The following is a 25,700-nucleotide window of genomic DNA, read 5'->3' as shown; positions in this document are numbered from 1 at the left end:
ATTATTATTATTATTATTATTATTATTTTCCTGTCTTAATAAACTGTCTTTATCTCAACTCACAGGCTTCACTTTCCCATTTCTGTCCCCCAACCCAGAGAGGGAGGGGGGAGGGTGAGCGAACGGCTGTGTGGTGTTTAGCTGCTGGCCGGGTTAAATCACAGCAGTTTCTCACTGGTATCAGAAAACACTCTCATTGCTCTGTCTCTGTGTCTATGTTCCCTAAATAGTAACTGAGAGCTTTTTACTCTTAAAGAAACAGACAAGAGAAGTCTTGCATGCACTTTATTAAATAATACTCTAACTAAAATAGCTAAAAAACTAACACAACAGGATTAGCAGTCACAAGACTGTCTCTGTACATGCATATTTAAATTTTACAAAGTTCATGAAGCAAATCTAAATTAAATCCTGTCTTGGAAAGGACATGGGTTGACCTCTACTGTATTTGCAAGATAGATTTTTTTTCCACATGAAATCTTGATCTATGTGAGGGTGGGAGGAGAAAAAGAGGCTTTGTATAGCAAGAGAGGCTCTACGTGGAATTAATGTTGAATTACAATGTTTTAGTGAGCTCAGCCATATAAACCCTAATTGCGTTCACCATATAACCTTTTTTGAACATTTCCAGATGCTGCCTGGAAATGGTTAGCACAGGCTGAACATGATATGGGTAAGTAGTACAGGTTTAGCTTATGTGTGGTAACTCCTAGCCATATCGCCTTTGACAAACCAGGTCCTCCCTGTGACTTTCAAGCATATACACAAGTGAAAGGGATTGAGAAAAACATCCTGCACCAATACCTTCATTCAGTACCCATGAAAGTGGACAGAAATCTGGGGCTTCATTCCGGCATCATCTGAACCTGTACCCAAGCCCAGCAGATGTTTCTCCTGGGTCGGTGCCTGGCACAGAGCATGCAGCATTTCCCAGTCACATGCCTGGTCAGCTGAGAAAACCTAAGCAGAAGGGTTCTGTTCGAACACAACGGGGTGCATTTACCCTCTCTCTCCCTGCTCCCCTCAAAGTCTTTGAGAAGGATGAATGGCAAGCAGAACAGACTGAATGTGCTGACTGAAACCTGAGAGACTTATAGGAAACCTTGCCTCTGTTATTAATGTTAGTGTCAAGAAATCAATAAGGATTGCATGTTTCTCCTGATAATATCCTGGACTACATTCCTCACTGGCAGTTTTCTGTGTTAATACAATTGGTCCTTACTTGGGTATTGTGCCAGCAAAAGATAGCAAAAACCCTCCAGCGATACAAAGGAACATTATTAACATATGTGGTACACTGTGCCATAGGCTACGTAGGGGTTCAAAAAGCAATGATCATCTAAACGTGGCAACTTGCCAGCTCCTACTTACACACATTGACATGCCCCCAAAAAGGAATCCAAGACTTTTTTTAAGGGATGGGTGAGCAGCCAACAAATTGGAGAAAGACAAAGCCTGTCTTTCTCATTTTCTTCCCGTGTGCACTTGCTACTTTAGATCTAAAAGGAAAAAGAAATAACAAGATGTTTGCCCACTGGTTTTATGAAATTAATATGAGGAAATTCCCAGTCAATGTAATTGCTATAATGAGAAATTTCAGAATAGGATTACATGTTGACACTGGCTCTTGAGCTGAGCAGTTTGTGATACTATTGCTCACCACCAAAACATTTGACATAACTGGCTAGCCTATTAACTCATCCTTGGAGGAAAGTGTCTTATAGTTCCCACCCTGCTTGTCAAGAGGCATTTGCAAGTCTTACAATGCATTTAATGAATTCTCTAGTGCTTGCACATTCAATTTCCATCCTTTCTTTTTAATCTTTAGTGATTTTAGCAGCAATGTCCTGGGAACTATTTTGGTACAAAACATCTAATAAGGAAAAAAGCAGGGTGACATTTAATTAACAAAATTAATTAGTACTAAATAGTGAAAGAGCATTCTCTAGCCATTTATGAAACAACAGCTGAGAATGGAGGAATGCTGAGGATGACAGCTGGAAATTGTGCTCAATTAAAAAGTAAAACATTCTGAAAATATGAGAAAACACTTTCTACACTAAAATTTTTCATGATCTCAAATTTTTGTGATCCTAATAACACAGTGATGACTTTCAGCTTTCCTTGAGGTGCCACCCTGACAATTTTCCTCTGGAGATATGATAGCCTATATAGAGAATTTAAGATTGCTAATAATACCCTTGCTTTTCTTTTGTAGATACTTTAGAAAGTATTTGCAGAGCCTCCCCCAAGGATTTTTGGAATAGAGTTTGATATTCCAATCATGTAAATGAATATGAAGTTTAATGAAAGTTAGAGCTGAAAAGAATCAGTTACATCCACCATTCTTACTAACCAAATAGCTGTTCTCAAATGATATTAAAAAAAAAAAAAAAAAGCAAGTGTGCTTTATGGTAGAGATTTTTATTTTTATTACTATTATTTTTAACTCACTCCTGTTTACTGCTCTTAACTCTCTACAACATAAAATCAGGGAATAAATCCCCCAGTTTAATCTGAGCCTATTTTATTTTTTATTTCTTCTAGCTCTGATGTTTAGTTTTAAACAAGTTAAAGCCAACATATTGTAAATTAACTCAAAACTGCAGTCAAACTTTCTACTGTCCCCAGGATTGGGGCACAACATTAGGGATTCAGAGACAGTTCTTTTGATTTGTCTACAGATCTCCAGAGTTGTTTGGAGTTGTAGGAAGCAGTGATAAATGATCCTACCATATATACTGAGCTCCTCTAAGACAAAGGCTACAAAGGAGTAGATGTAGTTTCTACTCATGCCAAATTGTTTGTTCATATATTCTGGAAACTAGGCAGTGCTGGTTACTCAATTGACCTTGAGCATTCAGATAGTCTTATTGCTTTCAGGATGAACTCTTATTTTCTCTGTAAGCTTTTTTCCTTACAGGAAGAAATGTCCTGCCTGGCTGTATCTATATCACTCTGCAAGTGGAGTCTCCAGAGCTATCCTCCACAGCTGCAGTCAGCCTCTACATAGGTCTGTTCCTAAAGATTGACATACTCCTAATTTGAGCTACTATGTGGCTCTGTAACTTACACCTCAGCTTTTGTCATCTTGTTTTGCCCATTTCTGCTCACTAAAGTCCACGGTAACTCTGAGCTTCTTTTACTTGAAACACGCTTGGATCCAAAATTGGTGTGCAAGTTTTCTTTCTCCAGTTCTGACTTTTTTCTTTAATTGAGATGGATTTTTATTTTTTTTTAATAATCTAATTATTATCCAGTTTTCTGAAGGTCTATTCTAGAAAAGGCATTGGTCTTCTTAAAAATGTTCATTCAAGCAGAAATAAAAATTGAAGCCTAAGTGAATATCAAACAAATATTCTCTATATTCTCTCTGTAGAAGACAGACAGACAACTGTCCAAAGGAAAATCCAGTGCCTTAGTGGTATGCAAAAGTATTTACACCAGGACTAGTGAATTTATAAAACATGAAAAAAGCACAGCGAGCTTGAGAGTTGTGTATTTTAGATAGCCACATGAAATATATATGCACTATTCCCAAGTGTGATCTCTAGCATGTTGATGACATGTTCCTTCCACAAGACAAATATAGAGTGAGTTATGAAGTACTCAAGTAAATGGAGAGTAAACTACAAAAGGAAAAATATATAGTTTATGATCCAGCTGCCATGGAAAAAATATTGTCTAGAGTAGAAGAAAGGTAATCTGAAGACTCTGAGCCAAACAGTTTAAATCACATCACGCTTGTTCTCTTAAAACTGAACCCAGTGATTTTTTTTTTTTAAGGCAGAAGATAGAAGTATCTTCAGTACTTATATTTATTTGATGACTAAAATGTTGCACTTGACCTTGAATGCGTTTATGAACCTGCAAAACTGTGTATTTTGAGTTCCATTAGCTACACAGAAATTAAGAATATTCTTACTGTTTGCAGGGTAGGCTCTACATCTACATTTATATACTTATGTAGAAGACGTTCCTATAACTTTCATTATCTTCAGCAGGGGTACTCCAAATTTTGAAAAAACTAGGCCCATCTGAAATCATTTTAAAGGTCAGTGAAATAATATTGTAAAGGTAGATATGCTTTATATTATTTTTACAATTCTGAGTGCTCAAATCCTTGAAGTGGGCATTAAGCCAAAATCTAATGATTACTAAAATCAGTGAGGGACTTTCCCCTGTCCCCAGGATTGGGACAAAAAATTTGTGATTCAGAGACAGTTCTTTTGATTTGTCTACAGATTTACAACCTATTTTAATGTCAAGAGTACCCTATTCGTATTGCTTCACAGCCACTCTCACTTTCTGAAATATGCAGTGTTCTAATACTAAGGAACAATGCAAAAGGATTTTTCTAACATAAAGAAAGTGATGTTAGCAGGTACATTATGACTTTTCTCTTATGAACATTTTTTCTAAAACTAGAAGTGAACTTCTCTCAGTAAATGCCCATTTATTATTAAATGTATACTGGAAGATTCATTAATGAATATTGGAGAAATATTAATAATGTATTTCCCATACCTCTTTTATCCTGAAAGAAATGTTTTATAATTAGTTAAGTGAGTCACTATATATTCTCCCAAGTGTTATCAAAATAATTTAAGATTTACTGTATTTTCAAAGGCACAACAGTACAGTTGGGGGGAGGGGGATGGACAAGACCCACAACACAAAATCAAAGAAACACCCTTAGTAACGTTTCACAAAACCAAATGTTGTGACATTGGGATGATCGTTGTGACATGATCATCAAAAAAAAATCATTTGTTAAATTACAGACATGTTTAGGACTGATGAGTGAATTATGAAGCAGTGTGTGGACCTGTTCTTAACTGTGAGGATTCCTAGGAATGATGTTACTTCTGAATAATGGATACACAGGGGTTAAATTTATAAATAGTGGCCAAAGATGTCTCGTCCCAGATTAAGACCAAAAATCTAAGCTCCTAAAAATCTTAATGAAAATGTATTTTGATTGAGAAAGAATGAAATTTGAAGTTCTCCAAATCATATAAGCAGCCTGCAGTCTTTGCCTGCCAGATGGCAAACCCCTGTCCTGGCAGCTGTTGATTAAAAGTGCTGTATAATTCAGCTTGGTTTCCCTGCTGCCCACCAGAGACTTGAGACAGAAGAATGTCACTATGTTTCTGTTAATCTGACCAGAAGAGTCTGGTCAGGTTTTCTTTCTACAGCTCATTGATAGCCAGCAAGGAAACTAAGAAAAATCATTTATCAGCTTTCATCTCCTAAGGTTTCTTGTGCTGCTAGTTGTCTAAGCAGGTGTAAGGAAGTCAAGGAGCTGAAGGAAGCCCTCGATTATCAGTGGCCTGGCTACTGGGCCCAAGAGGAACCTGAAAGTCCTCAGACACCCACCTCTGCAGCCTATTTGCCAGCTTAGCAGGCTGTTGAAAGCTTTGGAAGGCAATCAGAGATTTTTGTGAAAATCCTACACATAGCCCTCCTGAACATTTTGAAACCACACCCAGTCTCTGCAATGGTCTCACTTTCACAACTTGGAAAATGCCTGATCAGAGCTAGAACATACAGAATATGCTCTGTAGCAAGACCAGGTGATTCTAACAGTGACTTCCACAAATACAGTGTATAAAATGTCCTGTTTACAAGCTTACAATAATATTTAAATCAGTTATTTAGAAATTGATGACATTTCAGTACTGCATGTCAGTTAAATGCTAACTGAAGTCTACTTTTTTTCCAAACTTACAGTTTAAAAATGGAGCAATGACTTTGATCATTATGCAACCAATTCAATCACATCTATTTCCCACAGTAAATTGTTCAAAATGAATGAAATAACACAAGCTCTTGTGTTTGTTTTGTTTTTAACAAAGGAAACGGATAATTTTGTGGGATACCATCCATCACCGTGAGATTCTGATGTGTATTTAGTTTGTCACTTAATGGTAGTAATGAATTGCTGTCCATTGCTGGAAAGAAAACTGCTATGGGACTTACATCTTAACATGCCTTTTCTTCCTTTCTGCAAAAACCAAAGAGCTTCAAAGTCTGACTCCAGCTGATTGCTTTTTTAATGAATCTTAAGTCAGCCATCTCTAATTCAGAGTTTTCTGAGCTGAAAGTATTAACCTGATTCTTCTGAATTACCAATCAGTAAGTAACTGAATACCCATTTAGAAACTGTGTCTCTCGGCACCCATCAAAGGGTTCAAAATCCCTTTGATGGTGTCATCTCTGTAGCCCACACCTTATCAGACAGGTTCTCAGTGGGCAGAAAGTCTGCCACCAAAAAGTATTAGCCCACTGCTACTTTCTTAACCAGTTAATTACATTGGCTTAAGGCTACCTCTGGGTTCTTTTGTCAAAGCTAAATTTAGTCAAATTTGGGATATGAATATATTTTACTTTTGTTCTGTTTATCTGACTAACTCTGACTGCTCCCTTAGAGACTTATCTGAGAAGCTTTCCATCCTTCTCTTTGCCTTTGATCAAAGGCTGTCAGAATTTGCTTCATTTACATTTCAGACCCACTGATTAAAACCATGTCCTTTGGGTTATGAAGTATTGTTGGATGACAGTACTAAGACAAACTGTTCTAACTTCCTCATTCCATTGTATCACCTCAAGATTTTTATCACTCTGCTATTATGCCTGTCCTGTATCTGCGTGCCTGCTTGGGGAAGGAGCTTTCTTGTGGCAGAAGTACCCATAATCTCTGGTTTTTAGGACAACAAATGACTCTTGGTCCTAGGGATATCATTACTGGTAAAAGTATTCTTAGTGTAAAGATAACCTGCTGACTGCTGGGAGCATAATTCTTTTCCAAATGTTATTCTTCACGTATGGTAAGACCTCCTTTTCTGGAAACCTATGAACAGCACACAACACCTGTGGCACTGTTCATTTAGAAGGGACCAGCTCTGATAGGTGCAAAGCCACTCAGACTGAATAAAATCAGTAGAGAGAATACTACTTTGGTTCATCCTGCAGCATGTTCTCTGTTTCATGTTGTTAGTAATGAGCAAGGTTTGTGGCATAACGTTTCATCAACTAAATTTGTGTCCCTGACAACCTCTTACAGTTCCAGGCTTTCACCAGAATTTCCTTTCTTTCCTCAAGAAGAGTTCAGTTAAACTCCTATTAAACTCATATGCTGCCGCAGGCCGCTACCAGAATAAATTCCAGAAGCTTGACTTGGCTTTCTTCATTCCCACCTTCCTTGTTCTAGAGCAAGTGTTTTCCGCTAAGAGCCTTGTGCTTTTGCTGGCTTTGACAACTAATATCTTGGTACGATAAGCACAAAGAAGAGAAAAACACAGATCAATTGGACAGGCAAGTGTTTGACTAGCACTTAATGGAATTGCTAAACAAACAAACAAAAAACAAAAAAAAAGAGATTTTGCTGCCATTACCTCCAGTGCAATGCACTGTAACTTTGCTTTTAAGACTTCCTATTTCAGAGGTCACTTAGGCACTTGATTCCTTTGTTTCCCTTCTGCCTCTGCATCAAGTTTAAGGTTATTGTAGGCAGGAAAATTACCTGTTTAATTTTTTTGCCTATCATGAAAATCTGCTCCAGGATAAGAATTTACTAGGAGGAAAGAGGAATGAGACTCAAATCTCTCCAACATTATTATTGCTATTATCATTATGTATTTTCCAGATTTATATATATATATACTATTTTTTTTTGTGAATCGAACCAAGGTTTTCTTTTCTCTCTTCGAGAATTTCCTACCTTTCTGCCAGTAGTCATTCTTGATAGTCATGAAATTTTTAAATTGGTTTACTTTAGGTATGCAGAGTGAACACTGAAACTGTTTCTTTCATTAAGAAAATAACCTTAATAATGTTTTCACTCACATGTCATGGGACAGGGTGACTGCCAGATATCTGTTGCTTTTTCAAGACTTTTAAATGCTTTCACCTGCTAACCAACGTTTATAGAAGTCACTAGGGTTCTCCAAGTGTAGATTGCAGGTGCAGATACAAGGAACTGAATATGAGTTTTGAGTTTTTCTTGCTACTTACATAAAAGATAAAATGTTTTTACTACTTTGCATTATTTATTTATTTATTTACTGGAAGAGGTGCCAACTTGGGAGCCATGAAAAGGTTACCTTCTTTCATTCCTTTTTACTTGGAATTTGTGTCTTTATACATTAGATGCAGACAAAATAAGTTTGTAAATAGATACATAATACTTATAGTAAATATGCATAAACCATTACACGGCAATACTTTCACAATGGTTTAAGAATTTACATAGAGAGAACAATGATATATATTTAGACTATACTGTGCTGCTGAAGTGTATCTGTAAAACGATATGCACAATTAGATACATACCTAGTTTCACCATTAGCCTGACCTTGTACTTAAAAGAACAGTTTGTTTGTTAGCAATTAATGCAAATGAGAAATGTAAAGAATTATATATTTTTTACACTGCAGGCTCTAAACAGGTTAGTTTGCCTTAAATTTACTGAGCAGTAAAAAAATGCACAATTCTGGAATGCAAACTAGTCACATAGCACTAACAATATATATGTATACATTTCAGAATATTATGGTGAAAATCGCCATTCAGTTTTTAAAGATGAAGAAAGGTTCTCTCTCAACTTCAGAGGGAAAGACTGCTCTTCTCTTTAGAGGTTAATGTACATATCTTAAGGGCTCAAAAAAAGCTATTAGTTCTTTAATTTTAGGGGATGTTTCATAACTTTAGCTCTTTCCATTGCACCCTAATACTCTGAGTATTTCACTCTAATATGCTGAGATGTTTATATTATTCTGGGAACTATAAGAAATGGGAAAAAGGGGTGTCCACAAAAAGAAAAGTACGTGTGTATGAAAACTGCTGATACCACTTCATTCTTTCTTCACAGGGAACTGTGTGAAAAAATAACCAAGAATAAGATATAACTGCAGTTCACAAAAGGGATGAAACCTTGTTTAATTGAAACTATGAGCAGTTTAAACAGTAATACATGGTGTCATAGACCTCTGTGAGACTACAACCCAAATGCATGCAAGGTACAGAGGGTCCTGTCAGAGATGATCCCAATTTAGTGAGAAAGCCTTGCTGCATACTTTCTCTTTAGAATGAGTCAGCAGGTTATGTGGATAAATGATTGCACATTATTTTAATCTTAATTCAGTAGAAAAATGACCAACAGAGTATGTTCACAGTGTAAAACAGTACACAAGTTGACTACAAAACAGAGGTGAAAAGATATATTCACTAATTTATAGATCAGACCATTACATGAATGAAATAAATATTTACACAGTATAAACTTGCATTCTGCCTTAGCATATACAAATATAAAGTGAAAGGACATTGCTACTGGAACACAGACAGCTAATTTTATTCAACACAGTCTCTCAGTTTCATTGACCAATGAAAATTAAACTGGTGCTTAATAGTCAGCAATGGACAGTGCAGTTAACGTGAAAATTATGTTTCTCACTTTTGATTCAATTTTTATTTTTCTTGCTTCTGAATTGAAAAGAAACTTAGTTCAAATGACATTCTTGGGAAAAAAGTGCTCTCAGATTGAGCAATTGAGGAGGGTGTGGGTCCCATATAACTGACTAAAGAAAAGGCTTTTTTGCCTAGTTCCTCCCACCATGAGAACAAATTCTTATTGCTGCTAAATGTCACAGGTTTGGTTTGCTTTGCAATAGCTGCTTTAAACAGGTGATGTGTGCCAGTTCAAGAAGAAGCAAGTGAACCAAAAATACCTGGGCAGTGCAGACCTTCAAGAATATGAGTAATAAACTCCAGTCACATAAGTTTTGCCAGACAGACAGGGTTTTTTTGAGCTTAAAGATATTTTCCCAATCTTTTTTTTTTCTTTTTTTTCTTTTTTTTTTTTCTTCCTGTATTTCAGAAAATTATCCACTTCTCTTTTTAAAACTGTAATTTCTTTTAGGTTGTTAAACTGTGCTTGAGTATCAGTACAACTCAAGCAGATATTAGAACATTCTGAAGAGCTTCCATGATTGTCAAGTGCCCATTTAATAATTTTCTTCTAGTAAGCCATACCCTACTACATACAGCAGACAGAATTCAAGGAAAGAACAACATTCCTGCTGTACTACAGCTCTAGGGTCTATTCCCTCCTTTTGAATAGGATTGGTGTGGATATTTTATACCCTTGTGCATCCTGGATGAGCAGACCATGCTCCTTTTGGGTGAAGGTGATACTGTTTGTCACTGATATGTGGCATGGCAAGGACAGGAACTGTTTGCTTTCCTTGACTTAGACTAGTAATTTTGTGTTGACTAAAGCTTGCACAATTAAAAAGGGGTTCTTTTTTCTGGCATTGTCTCCTTGGCAATAGCTGAACAAATTCTTTTCTTCATCAAACTAAAAGTGTAGAGCAGTGCTCCTACATGTGCAATTCAGGATGGAAAAATACTAGTTCTCAGTAGTAATTAACACGTAGCAGACTAGTGAGATTAAGTCTTGGGAACAATGAGATAGACTTGGAGATTCTCTAATAACCCAGAGAGTCTGTTGAAGGAATTTGTCTCCCTAACTGTAAGAGGCTTCTACCCATGCCTACAATGGTGCACATCTCAGAATCTACATAGGAAAACAAACCTGTGGTTTGCAAACCTTTCATTGTTTCATATGTTGCCGGAATTAAATAACTGACTTCTTATGGGATTTTCTTAATTTGCTATAAACTCCTGCAAAGAAGTGCACAACATTATTTTTAAAGGCAACTTCAGAAAACTATTATTAATAGCAACGTTAGGAAAAGTAGGCCATCTTTTATTCTGCAAAAAGAGAGACTGTAGAACATGTACCTCAAGTGCAAATATGCTTAGTTATGATTTAACTCCTGGTAATATTTTCTTCAATATGATTTGTTCGAGAACAAACATCCCACTTATAATTGAGCTGTAACGATGAGGGATAATGTTTCCACATAACTATATGCTCTGATGTAAAAATGAGTTTTCAAAAATAAGATGCTAACTGAAAGCAGGTAACAATAAAAATGAAGAGCAAATAAAAATAATCCACCCAATGTAGATACAAGAAGCAGAAAGAATCACATTTACCTGTGATAATGGTATCCTGACATAATCAGGATATTTGAAAAATGTTCTCCATTAATTCAGTCAGTTATGGAACTTTCTTGAATTTTCTTTGTTGGGTTTGCAATGCACCCTATTAGACTGGATGCTTGGCTTTTCCTTCCCACAAAAAGGAATCTAGAATATTCTCACAGCTCTCAGTAAAGGTTGCTCCAAGAGTAGCAGTTGTTTGTTTATAGTGACTTTGTGTGGATAGACTGAATTGAAATCAAAGGAAATTTGGAGAGAATTGTTCTCTCTTGAATGGAAAAATGAAGACAAAGGAGCACAAGCCACAGATATAGGACATTACTCTGGCAAAGGTAGTAATAAATTGTCTTCCATACCCATTGGGGAATACGGTGGAAGTGATGTGCATAAAATGCAGCAATGGAGGTTTACATTAGAGAAACCTATCACTGACAGCATAAAGAAGGAATTAAGGTGACTAAGTGGAGGGATCTATATTTTCAAGAGTTGATTAGACTAGCATCAGACAAAAACTGTTCAGCTGTAACAGCTCCTCTCCTAGGGCAAAGAAATGGACTAGAAGACAACATGGTCCTTCTCAGCCTTATTTTTTTAAAGCCTTCCTTCAGTGAAAATATTTTTGATTTTAACATTTCTAAGGTTCAATGTATTAGAAAAATATGAAATAAAATACTACAATTTGGGGGAATATCTTTCAAAGCAATCAGTTAGGTAACCCTGAAAAAGAACCTTAATCAAGGTTTTGCTAAAGGTTTTTGGTGTGGATGAACCCTCTTTTTTCACACAAATAGTTTCGCTCAGCTAGATCTGAAACTAAGTTAACTGCTCATTAATTCTTTCCTAGGCAGTTTCTAAAATCTGTATCCCAAGTTTCCTTGGTAACAGCAGACAGCATAATGTTCCATGACACCTATCCACTAAACAACACAAAAGCACGAATCCCGAACCTCTGTGTCCATCTGGGAGTATATGGGGAGACTGGTGACAAACTTAGTCCCCCACCTGTAACATGATCCTGCACCAAGCACGCATCAAATGCTGCTGATGTGGATGGTCACTGCATCCTGTGACATACTGGATGTGCAGATAACAGGTATAGTTTCATGCAACATTTACCATTGCTTTTTCTCCCTGCACAGATCCTGCTACAAGCTTGCAGGAAGCTGTGAGAGTTGCAACTCCAGGCAAACACAGCTGCAACGTATGAAATCAACAATTTGCCACAAATGGCAAAGCTTTTGCTGCCCTGCAACCACATAAACCAGCCAATATCAGTCAGAAAAAAAAAAAAAAAAGAGAGAGAGACTCTCATTTTTTATTTTTACACTTGATAATTTCATCATTGTTATTTTTGATTAGGGATCAGCCCAAAGATTTCCGTCACTCTAGCTGCATTGTGCTAAATGCTGTGCAATAGATACCTGAGAAAGGAGGGAGCCTAATTCTGCTAAGATCCTAGATCTGGTTCCCTATTTACTTCAGTTGCTCACAATATGAACTAACTTACTTGTTACTGGACAAAACTATTGTAACAGGTGTTTGTGACCCGATAGTAAAGACAGCAGCTGGAAGAAGACGGAAACCTCTGTGTTGAAAGTGAAGGAGGTCAGGGTCTATTGCACCTAGAATTTGAGAAAAAATATGTTGAACCAGTGAACCACTACAGTGGAAGATGGCTTTGAGGAGATGGGCAAGGGCAATGTCCTCATAAAGTTCAGGGAAGAACATACAGGGTGACTGACCACAGCTAGTACAAAGGAATACTCCTAACACTCAGGGAGCCAGAGAGCAGTGTTTATTATTTATTATTTCTCAGCTACATCAGCTGAGAAAATCAACTGGCTGCGTAACTGTTTGTCCCTGAATTAATGAAAGGAATACAAACATGTCTTCCTGAGTTAGTCAGACCAGTATGGGAAAATATACATGGCTCAGCCCAGCATAAAAGTATGAAAATCAAACAGAAAAAAACAAAAAACAACAACAAAAAAACAACAGCACTAGAATCAAGTTGGTTTTAACTCACATACTCCTTCCTGCCAATTGGGGATGTGCAGCATCTTGTTGGTGACAATATTTTAGAGACTTGTAATGAAATTTACATTTGTATTGTGATTCAGCTGTATATTGCAGTTGCTACACTGCTTTGTGTAATTTATACTTTTGCTGTGATTTCGATTCATTGCTCTACCACTCTGCTAAATCCAAATAGTGGGTAAATTCAAGTCACTTCAAGTAAGTAAGTTTGTGTTATACATTAAACCCTCCACCTGAGGAATATCTGAAAGAATATGGTCAGAGGGCATTGGGCTGAGGATAACAAAGATGATTTTACCATGACAGCATGGCAATCTGCAAATGGAATATGTACACACAGCTTAGTATTCCTACCCAACTTTTGGAGCTGTGGTTGTATTCAATCTCAGATATCAGCTCCTCTACCATACAGTAAAAAAGGTCATGTTAAATGTTGTGTAAAAGTAAAGGTTTTGGCAGTTTTGCTACAGCACTGTCAATTCTCAGTTAAACCTGCTTCCCCGAGATTCTCTTTTAATAAAGCAGAACATCCTGGGATGTGAAGTGGTGTCTCCTTGGTTTGATTCTTTCTACCCTGCTGATTTCAACAGCAATATGCATGTCACTAACACTGAAGCATTACGCTTGGCAATGAAGGTAAGAAAGATTAAAAGGAATCTTCCTGATCTCCAATTACATGTATTTAAATATATACTTGACACAGTGTATTAACAGGTAAAAACCTGGAATTGTCAACAGCTGAAAAACTGATCACCAGAAAAACGCATTCACAGTTTATTTTCTTCATTTTCTGTGGACAAAATCAGACTTCAAAGAGCAAATATGAACTGATGCTGGATGTTAGCTTTTTTCTCAGATTCTTTTCTCAGATATGGCTTCATTTATATTCAAGTTTGCACAATGAATATAAATTTTTACTCATTACTGTCTCAGTTGCCGTGGCCCATATTATTCTTTAACTTTAAAATTATGTTACCTTCCTTTCAATGCCATTCCTAACCATGGAGACAGAATATGTCAAACTGATTTATACCTGGACACTTAACTCAAGAGCAAGTTATTTTCCCAAGCATGTATGCCAGTATAACATGTAATCTCTTAAAATGTGGAAATGAAAATGAAATGAATTTTGAGATTTTTCTAGAGTGTAAGTAACAGAAGCTTCGTGCATACACACACATCCTAAATACACGATCCTTCTCTGATTTCCTCGAAGATTATAGGGTACTGAAGAAATTAAAAAGCCAATTATTTTTTGAGCATATGCTGATAACATTTCAGAAAATTTCATCAGTTATGCAAACTAATAATTCATTCAAACTCTGTTACATGAAGACAAACATTACTCAAACTACAGAAGTAATTCTGTACCAAAAGCGTGTTTACTCACTGTGCTTAATTGACATGAGATACGTGGAGAGGAATTATTGATCAGAAATCAGAACAACAATCTTAAGAGGGAAAAACTGAGAAGGACTGTAGAGAGAGCATGTTCTCTGAAATGGGAAAGTAGGAACAGAGGCAAGGAAAGAAAGCAACCTCTTCTTGAAAAATGCCTTTATCATCATATATGCAGGGATGCTAGAGTTGAAGACTAGGAAGGATCATTGTGCTCTTGAAAAAACAGGGAAGAAAAATATGGTCAGCAGGAGAGGGTTATTGGTTCCAACGAGATACCAAACCTTGCTCTCTCTGCCTCACCAAGAGCAAGGCAACTCTTTATTCACACAGGTCATCCCCTTTGCCCTTGCTTTGTCTTCAAACTTTATCAGTGGCTAACCAGAGAATGACAGAAACTTGAGATGCCACAGGATATTCATCGTTTATTGGACTAGTCTCATCAAGCTCGCAGAGACAAGGCCTGGGAGGAAGTTTAGCACAAACAGCCACCCTTGGGGAAAGAGACACTTCTGGGTGCTATCAGCTTCATTACTAACTTATAATTTTGTTTTGTTGCAAATGTCTTTAAGTTGTGAATCTTATTAAGAATTCCTATTAAAAAGGGTTTGAAATGATGGTGAGTAGGCAAGAAACCCAAGGGAACTGATCGTGGCTGTACAGAGCTGACAGGTCAAACAGGGTCTGCACTGATGTTTGCAGGTGTGGAAAAGAGGCACTCCTATTTAAACTATTATGGCGACCTTTTGGATGACTTCAATATTAAAGAGCTTGTACTACAGGTGGCAGTAGACAACTGCATGGATACTCTGAAAGTGGCAGGTGTGCAGTTTTCAGAAGTGGCAACATCCTTGACATTGAATTCTTCTGAAATTGTTCAAACTGTGTGAAGGCATAGGAGGAAAGACCAGAAAGCTCAGGAAGCTATCAAAAACATCTAAAACATTTTTTTTTCTTATAATGTAGAATCAAAAGGTGGGCACATGACAAGTCTCTGACCAGGTATTATTTTGCTTCAACAGCATAAAGGTACTATCGTGGTTAGACCTTAAGTAAACCTTGACCTCCCATAGTGTCAAGATCTTTGTGGTTACAGATACATTGGCTAATGTCTGGACTTGGTTTTGACAAACATTTAAATCAGTAGGTAGATAGGTCAATAGGTAGATAAAGCACAGCCTGAATTCTGTGATCATTTTAGAGAGCAGCTTATGTTCTCCCTTACTTACTGATGGCAAGAATACAATGACTGGATGAAAATGATGGACAAAAGAAACCAGGGAGCATGCTTCTGTAACCATGAGAATTGAGACTCACAGGGATACAGAAGGATCATAAAGCAATGATCAGATCCACCATTACTTTGATTTGAAATACTTATGAAAGTGCTTGAAAGGGAACCACTGAGCCAGCCAGAAAGGACGGGACTGCATGGGGAGCAGTAAACACAAGACAGCAACGTTCTCCATAGAAGGGAATGACTATGCTTTCCCAGTGGAGCATGCCAAAGTGTTTCAGGAGAGATATAATTGTTGTGCCCAACATGGAATGACAGCATTTGTTAAGGAACCATAAAAAATAAATTGGAAAGAAATTATGCAAGAGACTTTTGGGAGTTTGTGGCACTATAAGCAAGCCAGCTGTTTCTGTACGGTGTCCAACAGACAAAAATAGTAAATAATAAATGAGTTTTAAGATTTTAATTGATAGACCTCATCCTTAGGAAGAAGACTATTTCCTAGACTGATATTTCTTTGCTACTTTCTATCCTTGACCCTCTGCAGAGAGAATGACTAACGAAGAGCTTATATTGGATAAATTAATGGAATTATGGAGAATATACAAGTTAATAATTATGTCAGGGGTGATCTGTAATTTCATCTATGTAATATTTTATCCATTTAATATTTGTATGAAATAGGTTGGTATATGATTCAATTATTTCATACTTACAAAACTGCTACTTAGAGCTCAAACTACATGTTAGTGTCTCTCGCGTATCTTTGTATTGAAAAATCATACAAGTGGACATACAACAGGGAGACTGGTAACACATGCATGATTTTTGATGAAAGTGAATGTGTTAAGTTTGGTGCTTTTCTACATGTACACCATTAGTAGCTGTGTTTTCTAGTGTTAAATTTTATTCCTGGCTATGCTGTGATGGTAACCACATGACAACACATCTTTTCATATCATCGGTTTCCTATCCACTAATCAATTTTCCTCAGCACTTCCTAGAACCCCAAAGCCCAAATTCAGGTGGATCCTTCCTGCCCTCCAGCTGGTAGCGCCACCATTATTACTTATATTAAAGTACGCTGAGTAGACAGAGGTTCTGACCTACTATTTTTCACTTTTGTAATTCACATTTGCTATCTCATTGAATTAAATTAGCCAATTAAATTGCAATGCACTTCACCATTGAATTTCCACCATATTTCACCCATGTTTTCCCCAGTGAAGAAAATTTTCAATAAAAATATTTCTTTAAATTAAGGTTACTTAATTGTCATCTTACTTCAGGCATAGATAAATATTATCTATCTGATGTAAGCATCATTTTTTATTAAGACCACTAAAAAAAAAATCATAAAAATTTCTTTTGTACTATACTCTTTCAATTTGTGTACACTAAAAGGGCACCTAGAGTTTTGTACTCAGAAAGTGACTACAGGCTTAATAGTTAATGACTGATATTCCTACTTATTACAGATATACCAGATGACTATTACCCTTCCTCTCACTCTGTTATTAATGGCCTTATTAGGAATGCAAATCAATGTCCACTATGTAAAATGGAAAACACAAAAATCAATGTGTGTCCTGTTGTGTATGGTTTAGACTCAGATTTTTTTTTCAAAGTGTCACAGGTTCAAACCAAACCTTGAATACTAAATTAACTTTAGATGTTTAGTTTACTTAAAATTTATGGTTCTCCTGTAGATTTTTATATTGACTTTTAATGTATCATTTTAAAAATACAGACCAGAAAAATGAGTAGTTTTGTAAAATAGACTCATAAACACTAATTGAAAACACAAAGTAAAAAGTCCAAAAATAAAGCCCAAGCAGATCAAGGGTTAGGTTGGAAAAACACATTATGAAGTTGTTTTTTAATTTATTATTTTAGTCAAATAATTCTTACAGAGTCCATGTCCAAAATTCTAAAGCTGCTTTGTTTTCTCCCCATTTATACACCAGGATCGGAGTCACTGTTGTGTCTAGTGACATGCTTTCAGTCACTGAATAGTTATGCTTTTATTTCTCATTTGCAGTCCCTTAGACTTTTGCAGCTGCAAGTGATACAATGTATGCCCTTTTCATTTGCTTTGAAATATTTTTTATCACTAGAAGTCACCTGGGATTAGAACCCCTTTTTAAGTGGTCCATAAACAAAGAGGAAATGATGTTGAAATTTAATATTTCAGACTTTCAGCTGAACTATTGGTCAAGTTAGAGCTCATCTCCTCCTCCAGAATACCAGTTTATCATTTTAGTCATCAAAATGCAGCCTACTCCAAATCTTGTTCTGCTAGTTCCATTTACTTGACCAGCAAAATACAGAAGAATCATTTAAAACAATCAGTGATTTGCATCTTTACCAGGTAAAATATTTTAATTTCAAGTTCTGCATAACTTCTTGTTGGATTATTTTCCTTTTTATGTTTTGTGATGTTTGGTTATGGCTGAAAGAAGTGCCAAAATACTGCACATTTTCTTATGAAGTCCAGTGAAAATACTAGGAAGTTATAAGCTATATACTAGGAAGTTATAAGCTATATATATATATATTTCATATAATGTTTAGACAAAGCATTCCAGCATTGCATTTATCGAGTAACAGAAGAACTGAGGTTCTCTCATGACAGAGTTGAACCCCCATAAAATGGATCAAAACAGAACTAACTAATTAGTTACTGCTCATCTTCTAAAGGTGACTGAGAATGTCACTTTCATAGAGAGATCTCTCTAAGGATTGGTTCTAGATTGCAATAGAAACATGCATTTCATTTTCTTAGCTGTCTTTAAGAGAATTTTACTTTGAATCAAACTGTATAGTATAACCCTCTTTTCTTTTTCTCAAGTAAATGTCCGTGGATTTTTGTATATCCACAAAAGCTTTGCTGAAGACCAACTGCTAAACAAACTATACATAAATCTATAAATACTTATAAATATGTATGTGTGTATTTTGCACTTAAATATTATAGAGAGCTCTTAAGGCTAAATAATACCTAATTCATGAGTTAAACGTTGCAACTGGAGCAGAAGTTGATGTGGAAGAACGAATATCATGCCACTGATCCTTTTATCTCATTTTCCTACTGCTTATGTAGGTGGAGTGAAAGACAGAAATCAGGAAGAGACCAGAAGAGAAAAAGAGAAGAATTATGAAGTCTCTGAGATTTACCCAACAATCATTTATGAAAGTGAAATCACTGAGGGATTCTACGCCAGAGCTAGGGAATATATCCTACATATCCAGTGTATAGACTTTATCCATAGCAGTATCAACTAATAACATAGAAAACATGGGGTTTTAACTATGGATTTCTGAATACAAACATCACACTCTCTTTTGCACTTAAATTAATAAAACTGTCAGTATTACCAGTCAAAAGAGCTAACTCAGTGGTAGATCTTGGTGGATATTTTATGAAGATCTGAATAAAGAATCAATCACCAAATCTAGCAGGAATGAAATTTTATAACTGCTCTTTACTGAATAGTTAAACAAAAGTAAGCCTAATATTTAAACAAGACAAGGACAGAACGATAGCAGTCTTCACATGAATATGGGAGCTGTTTTTCTCACACTTGAGAATTGACAGCAGCTATTCCTCTGGATCATTTTTTGGAGATGACAGCTGAGCTGCATCTTCCTCCTTTTCCAATTCTTCCCTTCATGTACCATTTTTCATTTCCCTTTTACTTACTTCTCTGATAGCTGAGTTCATATCTATGTAATCACTACTTCACATATTAGTTTTTCAGTTGTGGAAAAACTGTTGTACATTACTGTTTATTTTGCTTGAATAGTCTGTGTTTAGTACTCTCATTGTCAACAGAAATATATGAAGACATATAGATTAATTTCTAATGCTGTTGTGATTAGAGGAAATTCCACTGGGAGCTATGCTGTATTTAGGAACTGACCAGATTTTCAAAGGCTTTTCATTAGCACAGTTCCATTCGCTTCAGTAGAGTCATTCCAACCTCACTACCAGAAGATGAAAACTATGCCACTTCTCTACAATTTCAGTTCTCAAAAATTAGCATTCAGGCTATATGTATAAGCTGTATAAACGTACTGCAACACAACCCTTTTATTTCATGGACTGTAAAGCATAGAAAATTTAGGCATCCGCAAGCTATGAAGCAAAGACTCATAAAAATGCCATGAAATACGTAATTATCCACTAGGATGAGTCTTCAAACTATGCCTGCAAGGAACTGAACTGGGGTATTTAGTTGAAAAGCCAAAGTCTTCACAGATCACATTGATAGTAGACAAATGGAGAGATACATGAAATTCAAAAAGAGCAGAGCTTTCTGAATTTAATAAAGTAACCAAACACACTCAAATAATTCCATGCAACTGTCTAAGAGAAAAGTAGCTATCTTGAAACTTTCCACTGAGTGCCAATGATTCCATAAACAATGTATTTAATTAAGGAAAATTACCCCTCCCAAACATCCGATAATGGATACTTGTCACTTCTAGCACTCTGTAATTTCTTCCCTAATGCCTACCAAAAATATTACTTGAAAGATGAAAATGGTTTGCACAATAAACTGTAAGATGATTTTCCTTTGTGTTGGAAAATAGATTCATTATCATATTATCTTCCAAGAGTAGAAGATACTCACTAAACCTGAATCTTTGCATATCACCAAGACATCTGGTTTTAGTACTTTTTATTACTATTCAGTTACAGATTGGACAAAACCAGTGAAGTGCTATTTTAATGATTTCAACTCCCCAAACAATTTCTGTCTCTCTCTCCTCCACTCACTTACATGTTCTTCCTCTGTCCTGTCAACTGAATAGATCTCAAAGACACGATTGTCTTCTTTTTCTACTTTGTATAGGCCTGTCTGTCAGAATCTATCTTCACATTATTACCTATTTCTAAATTCCTCTTAAAAACAAGGACTAGACAAACTTCTCTGGCATTGCATTAGTCTGTTAACATTTCTCTTTACTTCTCACACCAAGGAAATCTTTGGTTCAACTGGAAGTAGTGTATTAATGTTTCATAGAACTTTTTACATAAAGTTTTCATGATCCCTTCATAGTTTCAGAGATGTTCCTGCAGGATCACCTAATTAGAGACACAAAAATTACAATTGATAAAAGCTCTATAATACATGATTGCATCTGACTGATAGAAACCAAAAGACTTTTCAGCTTTTAACAAATGATGATATTTCTATAACTGTGTAGCAGGTATTGGGTACCCCATTTTCTTTTATTATAGTAATGAGTAACACAGAATACCTGTATAAAGCACAAAGTTCAGAGTTACTTTTGAGTGTAACATAGAGAAAAGTACCGTAGAAAATACCAGTTAACTAGACAGGATTAACTTTACTTCTTCACTGACTCATATGAGTTGTACCATCAGAAAATCTAATACTATGAAATTAACAGCCCAAAGAATATACAGTTCAGTATAAAGTGCTTTTTTTTTTTTTTTTTTTAATGTATTTATTTAGGCAATACTTATGCCTTATAAATAAATACAGAATTCTTTGTCTGTCCAGGTCCTTGTACAGCTTGGTCTCTAACGCATAAGATTCTCTAGGTGTAAAAAATAATGAGATTGTTCTTCTTACAAATATTCTCACCTGCATATTGTACCAGTCTTACACGAATGCAGAAGTTACCTACTAAAGAAATTGTTTAATTTCTTTAAGTCAAGTGCCAAGTGCCAGCCTTATTGCCTTACCTCCACATTTTAATCTTATTATCGGTAAGCATGGCTAGCTGTTAAAGAAATATAATTTTGATAGTACAGAAGATAATAAGGAGAAATAAAGAGACGATCTAAAATCCACTGAAACCAGAAAACATCAATTTAAAGTTCTAATTAATCTAAACCAGATAAAAAGAGGAACTCAAAAGCATAGCCAATACTGCATATAACTCATAATACCAATGCCTGACATCGAATGTGATTCAATCAGACAGGTAAAACCAGTACAGTACTCGTTTCTGGGGAACGTACATACATAACCACATACATGCATAGGCACAGCCAATCTCAGCCTAAGTGCCCTCTCTTCAAAAGAAAGTGCATGCATCTCCTGGATTAAAGGCAATCACAGATGCAAAATAAGATAACCCAGCACATCATGTCACTCCAATTCCTGTCCAATGGAGCATAATCTGATTTGCAGTATTTTAAACTACATCCTGATTGGATTACTAATGAAGGCTGGCAATTCGGAGGAGTTTACCAATTGCTGACAGTTTCTGTGAAGCAGCTGGGCAACTACTTTTAAATTGAGAAAGACTGTAAAATATATTTACAGCTAAATGCCTTTCTACAAAGATGGGCCAGATGGTCCCATAGAAATTGGAAAATGAAGGAAGCATTAATGAATCATCCAAGAAACCAGAAATCTTTCAGTGGGTGGTTCAGTCCATTAAAAAGAAAAATCACCCCAAACCCAACACCACCCAACTCTTCATAAAGTGCTGTTTTGCTTACTGTAATTTAAATGCACTTATAGGCATATTGTATTTCTAAATAATCACAGTGGTGCATAGTTTTATAATACATGAAGTTTGCTTTTGTCATGTTAATAGCGTATTCCATTACTAGATGAGATTCAAAGCTGATTTTTTTTTTTTAAAAGTCTGAACAAGAACCTTTTAGCATATGTACAGGAATACTTAGTGACAGGGAAGTCTACAAGGAAGAGACATTCTCAAATGGACAAATGCTTCTAGGAAGAGTTCTGGATGTGGTGGAAACTCTTTGATGGTACCTAACGCTTTTGAGTTGCCACTGAGATGAGAGCAAAACAAGCCTCAAAGTCACCCTGAATGGAGTGTGTGGGAGAGATGTCTCTCATGATCACCCAATCTGTACCAACTTAGCAATGCACGTCTGCTTTCTTCAAGGATTTTATCTTCCAGGACAGTTTTCAAGAACTAACCCTTCTAATGGTAAAGTGAAATCTCTGTTATTTGAGTATTGCACAACACATTGAAGTTTGTTATTAACTTCTCCATTCTTAATATTTTTCCAACATTTTCTTATTTTCTTTCTCTTCAGGGAAAAGCATAATTCTGTCAATTTATTAAACTGTCAATTACATACCTTGAAAAAAGCAGTATTACTGCTGTATTGAGTACAACTTGTGCAACTTTGAGAACAAGCTAATGAAATGAGCAATTAGCCTTGATGTTACTGAAGCATTTGATGTCTTCTTAAGCATTAACAATAACTATCTTAGAATATGTAGTAAAAAATCAAACAAACAATTCCTATACTTGAGATTACAGGATTAAAGAGAGCATTTCTAAAGGTATAAATGGAGACCACTATTATTTAAATGATGTGATTTCTCATGCCTGCTTGGGGTACAGAGTTTGAACTTGAACTATTGAAAGCAGGTTGATCTATTGTTTCATGTACAAGGTAAAAGGATGTTGCAGTTTATTTGTTCAGTTTTTCCATTTGTGGCTTTTTATTATATGTCAAACGAGCTTCTGATCTGAATCTAGCCTTCAGGTCATTGACAGCACTACTCTTTCCTGATACATCTGTAAGGCAACTTCTGACAAAATTAACCATACCTGTGAAAGAAGGGCTGCTAAGTCCCACTTAGCTCTGATTAGAAGAGCTCTGCCATTTCGTGATAGAACTGCCATTGCTGCCGGTTTGGAAAATGCATGGTTTGTTGCTTTGTTCTAGCTCTTATGACCCATCTACAACTAAAATAGTTCGTTGTTGACTTGAAATAACCACAAACTCACTGTTTGGCTATGTTCCTTCCACTAGCATCTGTTAGCTGCCAAATGGAAATATTATTTTTTTAAATGTGTGCTAGATCAACCAGTTAATTGTAGGAGCAGAATGAGCTGAATACCATATTAGCTTTGCTATTTTTATTCCATTTATAGATATGTATTTTGGAATATGTACTGCATATTCTTTATAGAAGACACTTCTTTCACTCTTTTTATGGTATTTATGTTTTGTTACATAATTTTAGATTTTCTTTCACAGTCCTCTGTGTCTTTTTAATTTTACCTGCATTATGCCTTCAGTATAATGCTATTATTTAATAAATAGACTTTTTTCTTCAATAGTGCTGAAGAAACTGATATTAATCAGTTGATATTGTAATAGCTGAAGAAAAGGAAAAAAGGTATGTTTCTTTAGGAACTTGCTTGATGAGAAACTTTGTTTTCAGACAGCTGAAGTGAAAAATGGAACCTCACTAATGATGGAAAGATTTTTTTAGGATTGACAGGAACCACATGATGGATACCCCAGAAGATGGAGATTGCAAAAGTTCTTTATCGATAAGGCGAGCTTAATCTGTAGTCAATATTCTGCTTGCATCGATTCCATTTGTATTACAGAAAGCCAATGTTCACACTCCATATTTTGAACATATTTCTGAATTGACTTAGCCTTGGAATATTTTCAACATTATTTTTATTATATTCAATTTCTTTCTCCTAGTTGTTTATGTTTTTCTTTCTCTCGAGTTGCCAGCCATCATCTCGAGAGTCTAGATTTGCTACTTGAAATATGCAGCATATGAAATGTGAAAACGACATGTCATATTGCATCCTAATTAGAAATGGTGAGTACTGAAGAAAAACAACCTATGCACAATCATTTATTTGAATTTTGAAATTAACGTAGACCGATTGTACCCTTTGTGCTCCCTTTCCATTAATATTACAGAAAATGAATTCACTAGCAGGCATATTTGCATAAACAGCTAAGTTTAAGTGAACATTGCAGAGACTTAACACCAAGCAAAATTAAAACTTAAGATGACAGTCTGATTTTTTTTTTTTCCCCCCTGATCATGGGTCCAGAGCATCATGGTACAGACTCTCGGCCTGCAGGTGATACCCAAGTTCCAACAAGCCAGATCTCACCAGAGGTTAGACTAGGCGGGGATGGGGCAGCAAAATTTATTTCAGTATCTTAGGGGCTCTAATTCCTTTGCTTCAGGGAATCTCAGACACCTTTACACTCATATTTTAACTTGCGTGTGTGGGGGGGGTTATCACTCACCATTTAAATGAGTGTAATGTTTATGAGAGTCACACAAAGGAGTCCAGCATTTCCAACATTCTTTTACATGATAGTGGGGCACAGGGACTGCTTGGCAACTCCATCTCAGAAGGTTAAAGATATTTATGCAACTTTTATTGAATCAGGAGAACAAAGAACTCCACAGGACCTGCGGTTTCTCTCTACTGATGAGAAAAGGGATTGCTCTGAAGAAGGTCTGGCTTTTAACGCTGGGGCCAACAGCAGCCTAAAGCCTTCCAGCTCACCTGGGAGGATGCCTGTGAGCCAGCATGCCATGAGAAGATGAACTCTGCATGGGTTAACGCTGCCCTGGGTTAGCATTGCTTTTCTTTTCCCTGATTTCTTCCTGCCCTTTTAACTAATACTTAGTTTCTAGCGCTGCATCCTCTGTTTTGCAAAACAAATCTTAACGTAAACGGAGAGCTCCTATGCCTCAGAATGCAGAATGGACGTAGCTTCCATTTAGGTCACGCCAAGCTTTACCCCTGTGACTTGAGGAAAATTGGGTTTGATGAAATTCTGCCTAACTTGATTTTTTTTTTTTAATTATTATTATTTTATTTTTTTAAATTAAGGATGGAACATATATATAATTAGTTGACATATTAAAGTATATAATTCAAATGAGAATAGCATACTTCTGGAAGACAATGCAAGTGTAGTCATCCAGATATCAATAAAAATATATTTATTACCTGCGATTAACCTACTTAATCATTGCTGGATGCATTAAAAGTGTCCTTTATTTTCAAGCAAGTTATTATTCATTAAAATTCAAAGGGAATTGAGCAGCAACCAGTATCCAGTGTGATTTGCCTCATAATTAATACACTTATTCATTGTGAAATACAGCTATATTGCCCATTATTTTTAACTAAAGCATAATATTCTGAATTT

At 36.0% G+C, this 25,700-nt stretch overlaps 2 long non-coding RNA genes across 2 annotated transcripts in view; one reads left to right on the top strand and one right to left on the bottom strand.

Annotated features, from left to right (window-relative positions):
* The first annotated feature begins 630 nt into the window (after positions 1 to 630).
* LOC121072572 lies at positions 631 to 25,584 on the top strand. The gene is made up of 3 exons (XR_005821316.1): positions 631 to 673; positions 24,242 to 24,339; positions 24,929 to 25,584. It is a non-coding gene; the product is annotated as an uncharacterized LOC121072572 (long non-coding RNA).
* Positions 1,332 to 25,700, bottom strand: part of LOC121072573 — a 47,757-nt gene continuing 23,388 nt past the window's right edge. The window contains exon 3 of the long non-coding RNA XR_005821317.1: positions 1,332 to 1,499. This is a non-coding gene — a long non-coding RNA (uncharacterized LOC121072573). The remainder of the gene's footprint in view (positions 1,500 to 25,700) is intronic.

The sequence above is a fragment of the Cygnus olor genome, chromosome 6 (assembly GCF_009769625.2).
Source record: "Cygnus olor isolate bCygOlo1 chromosome 6, bCygOlo1.pri.v2, whole genome shotgun sequence".
NCBI classification, from domain to species: Eukaryota; Metazoa; Chordata; class Aves; order Anseriformes; family Anatidae; genus Cygnus; species Cygnus olor.
This window is presented reverse-complemented; position numbering and strand designations above follow the sequence as displayed.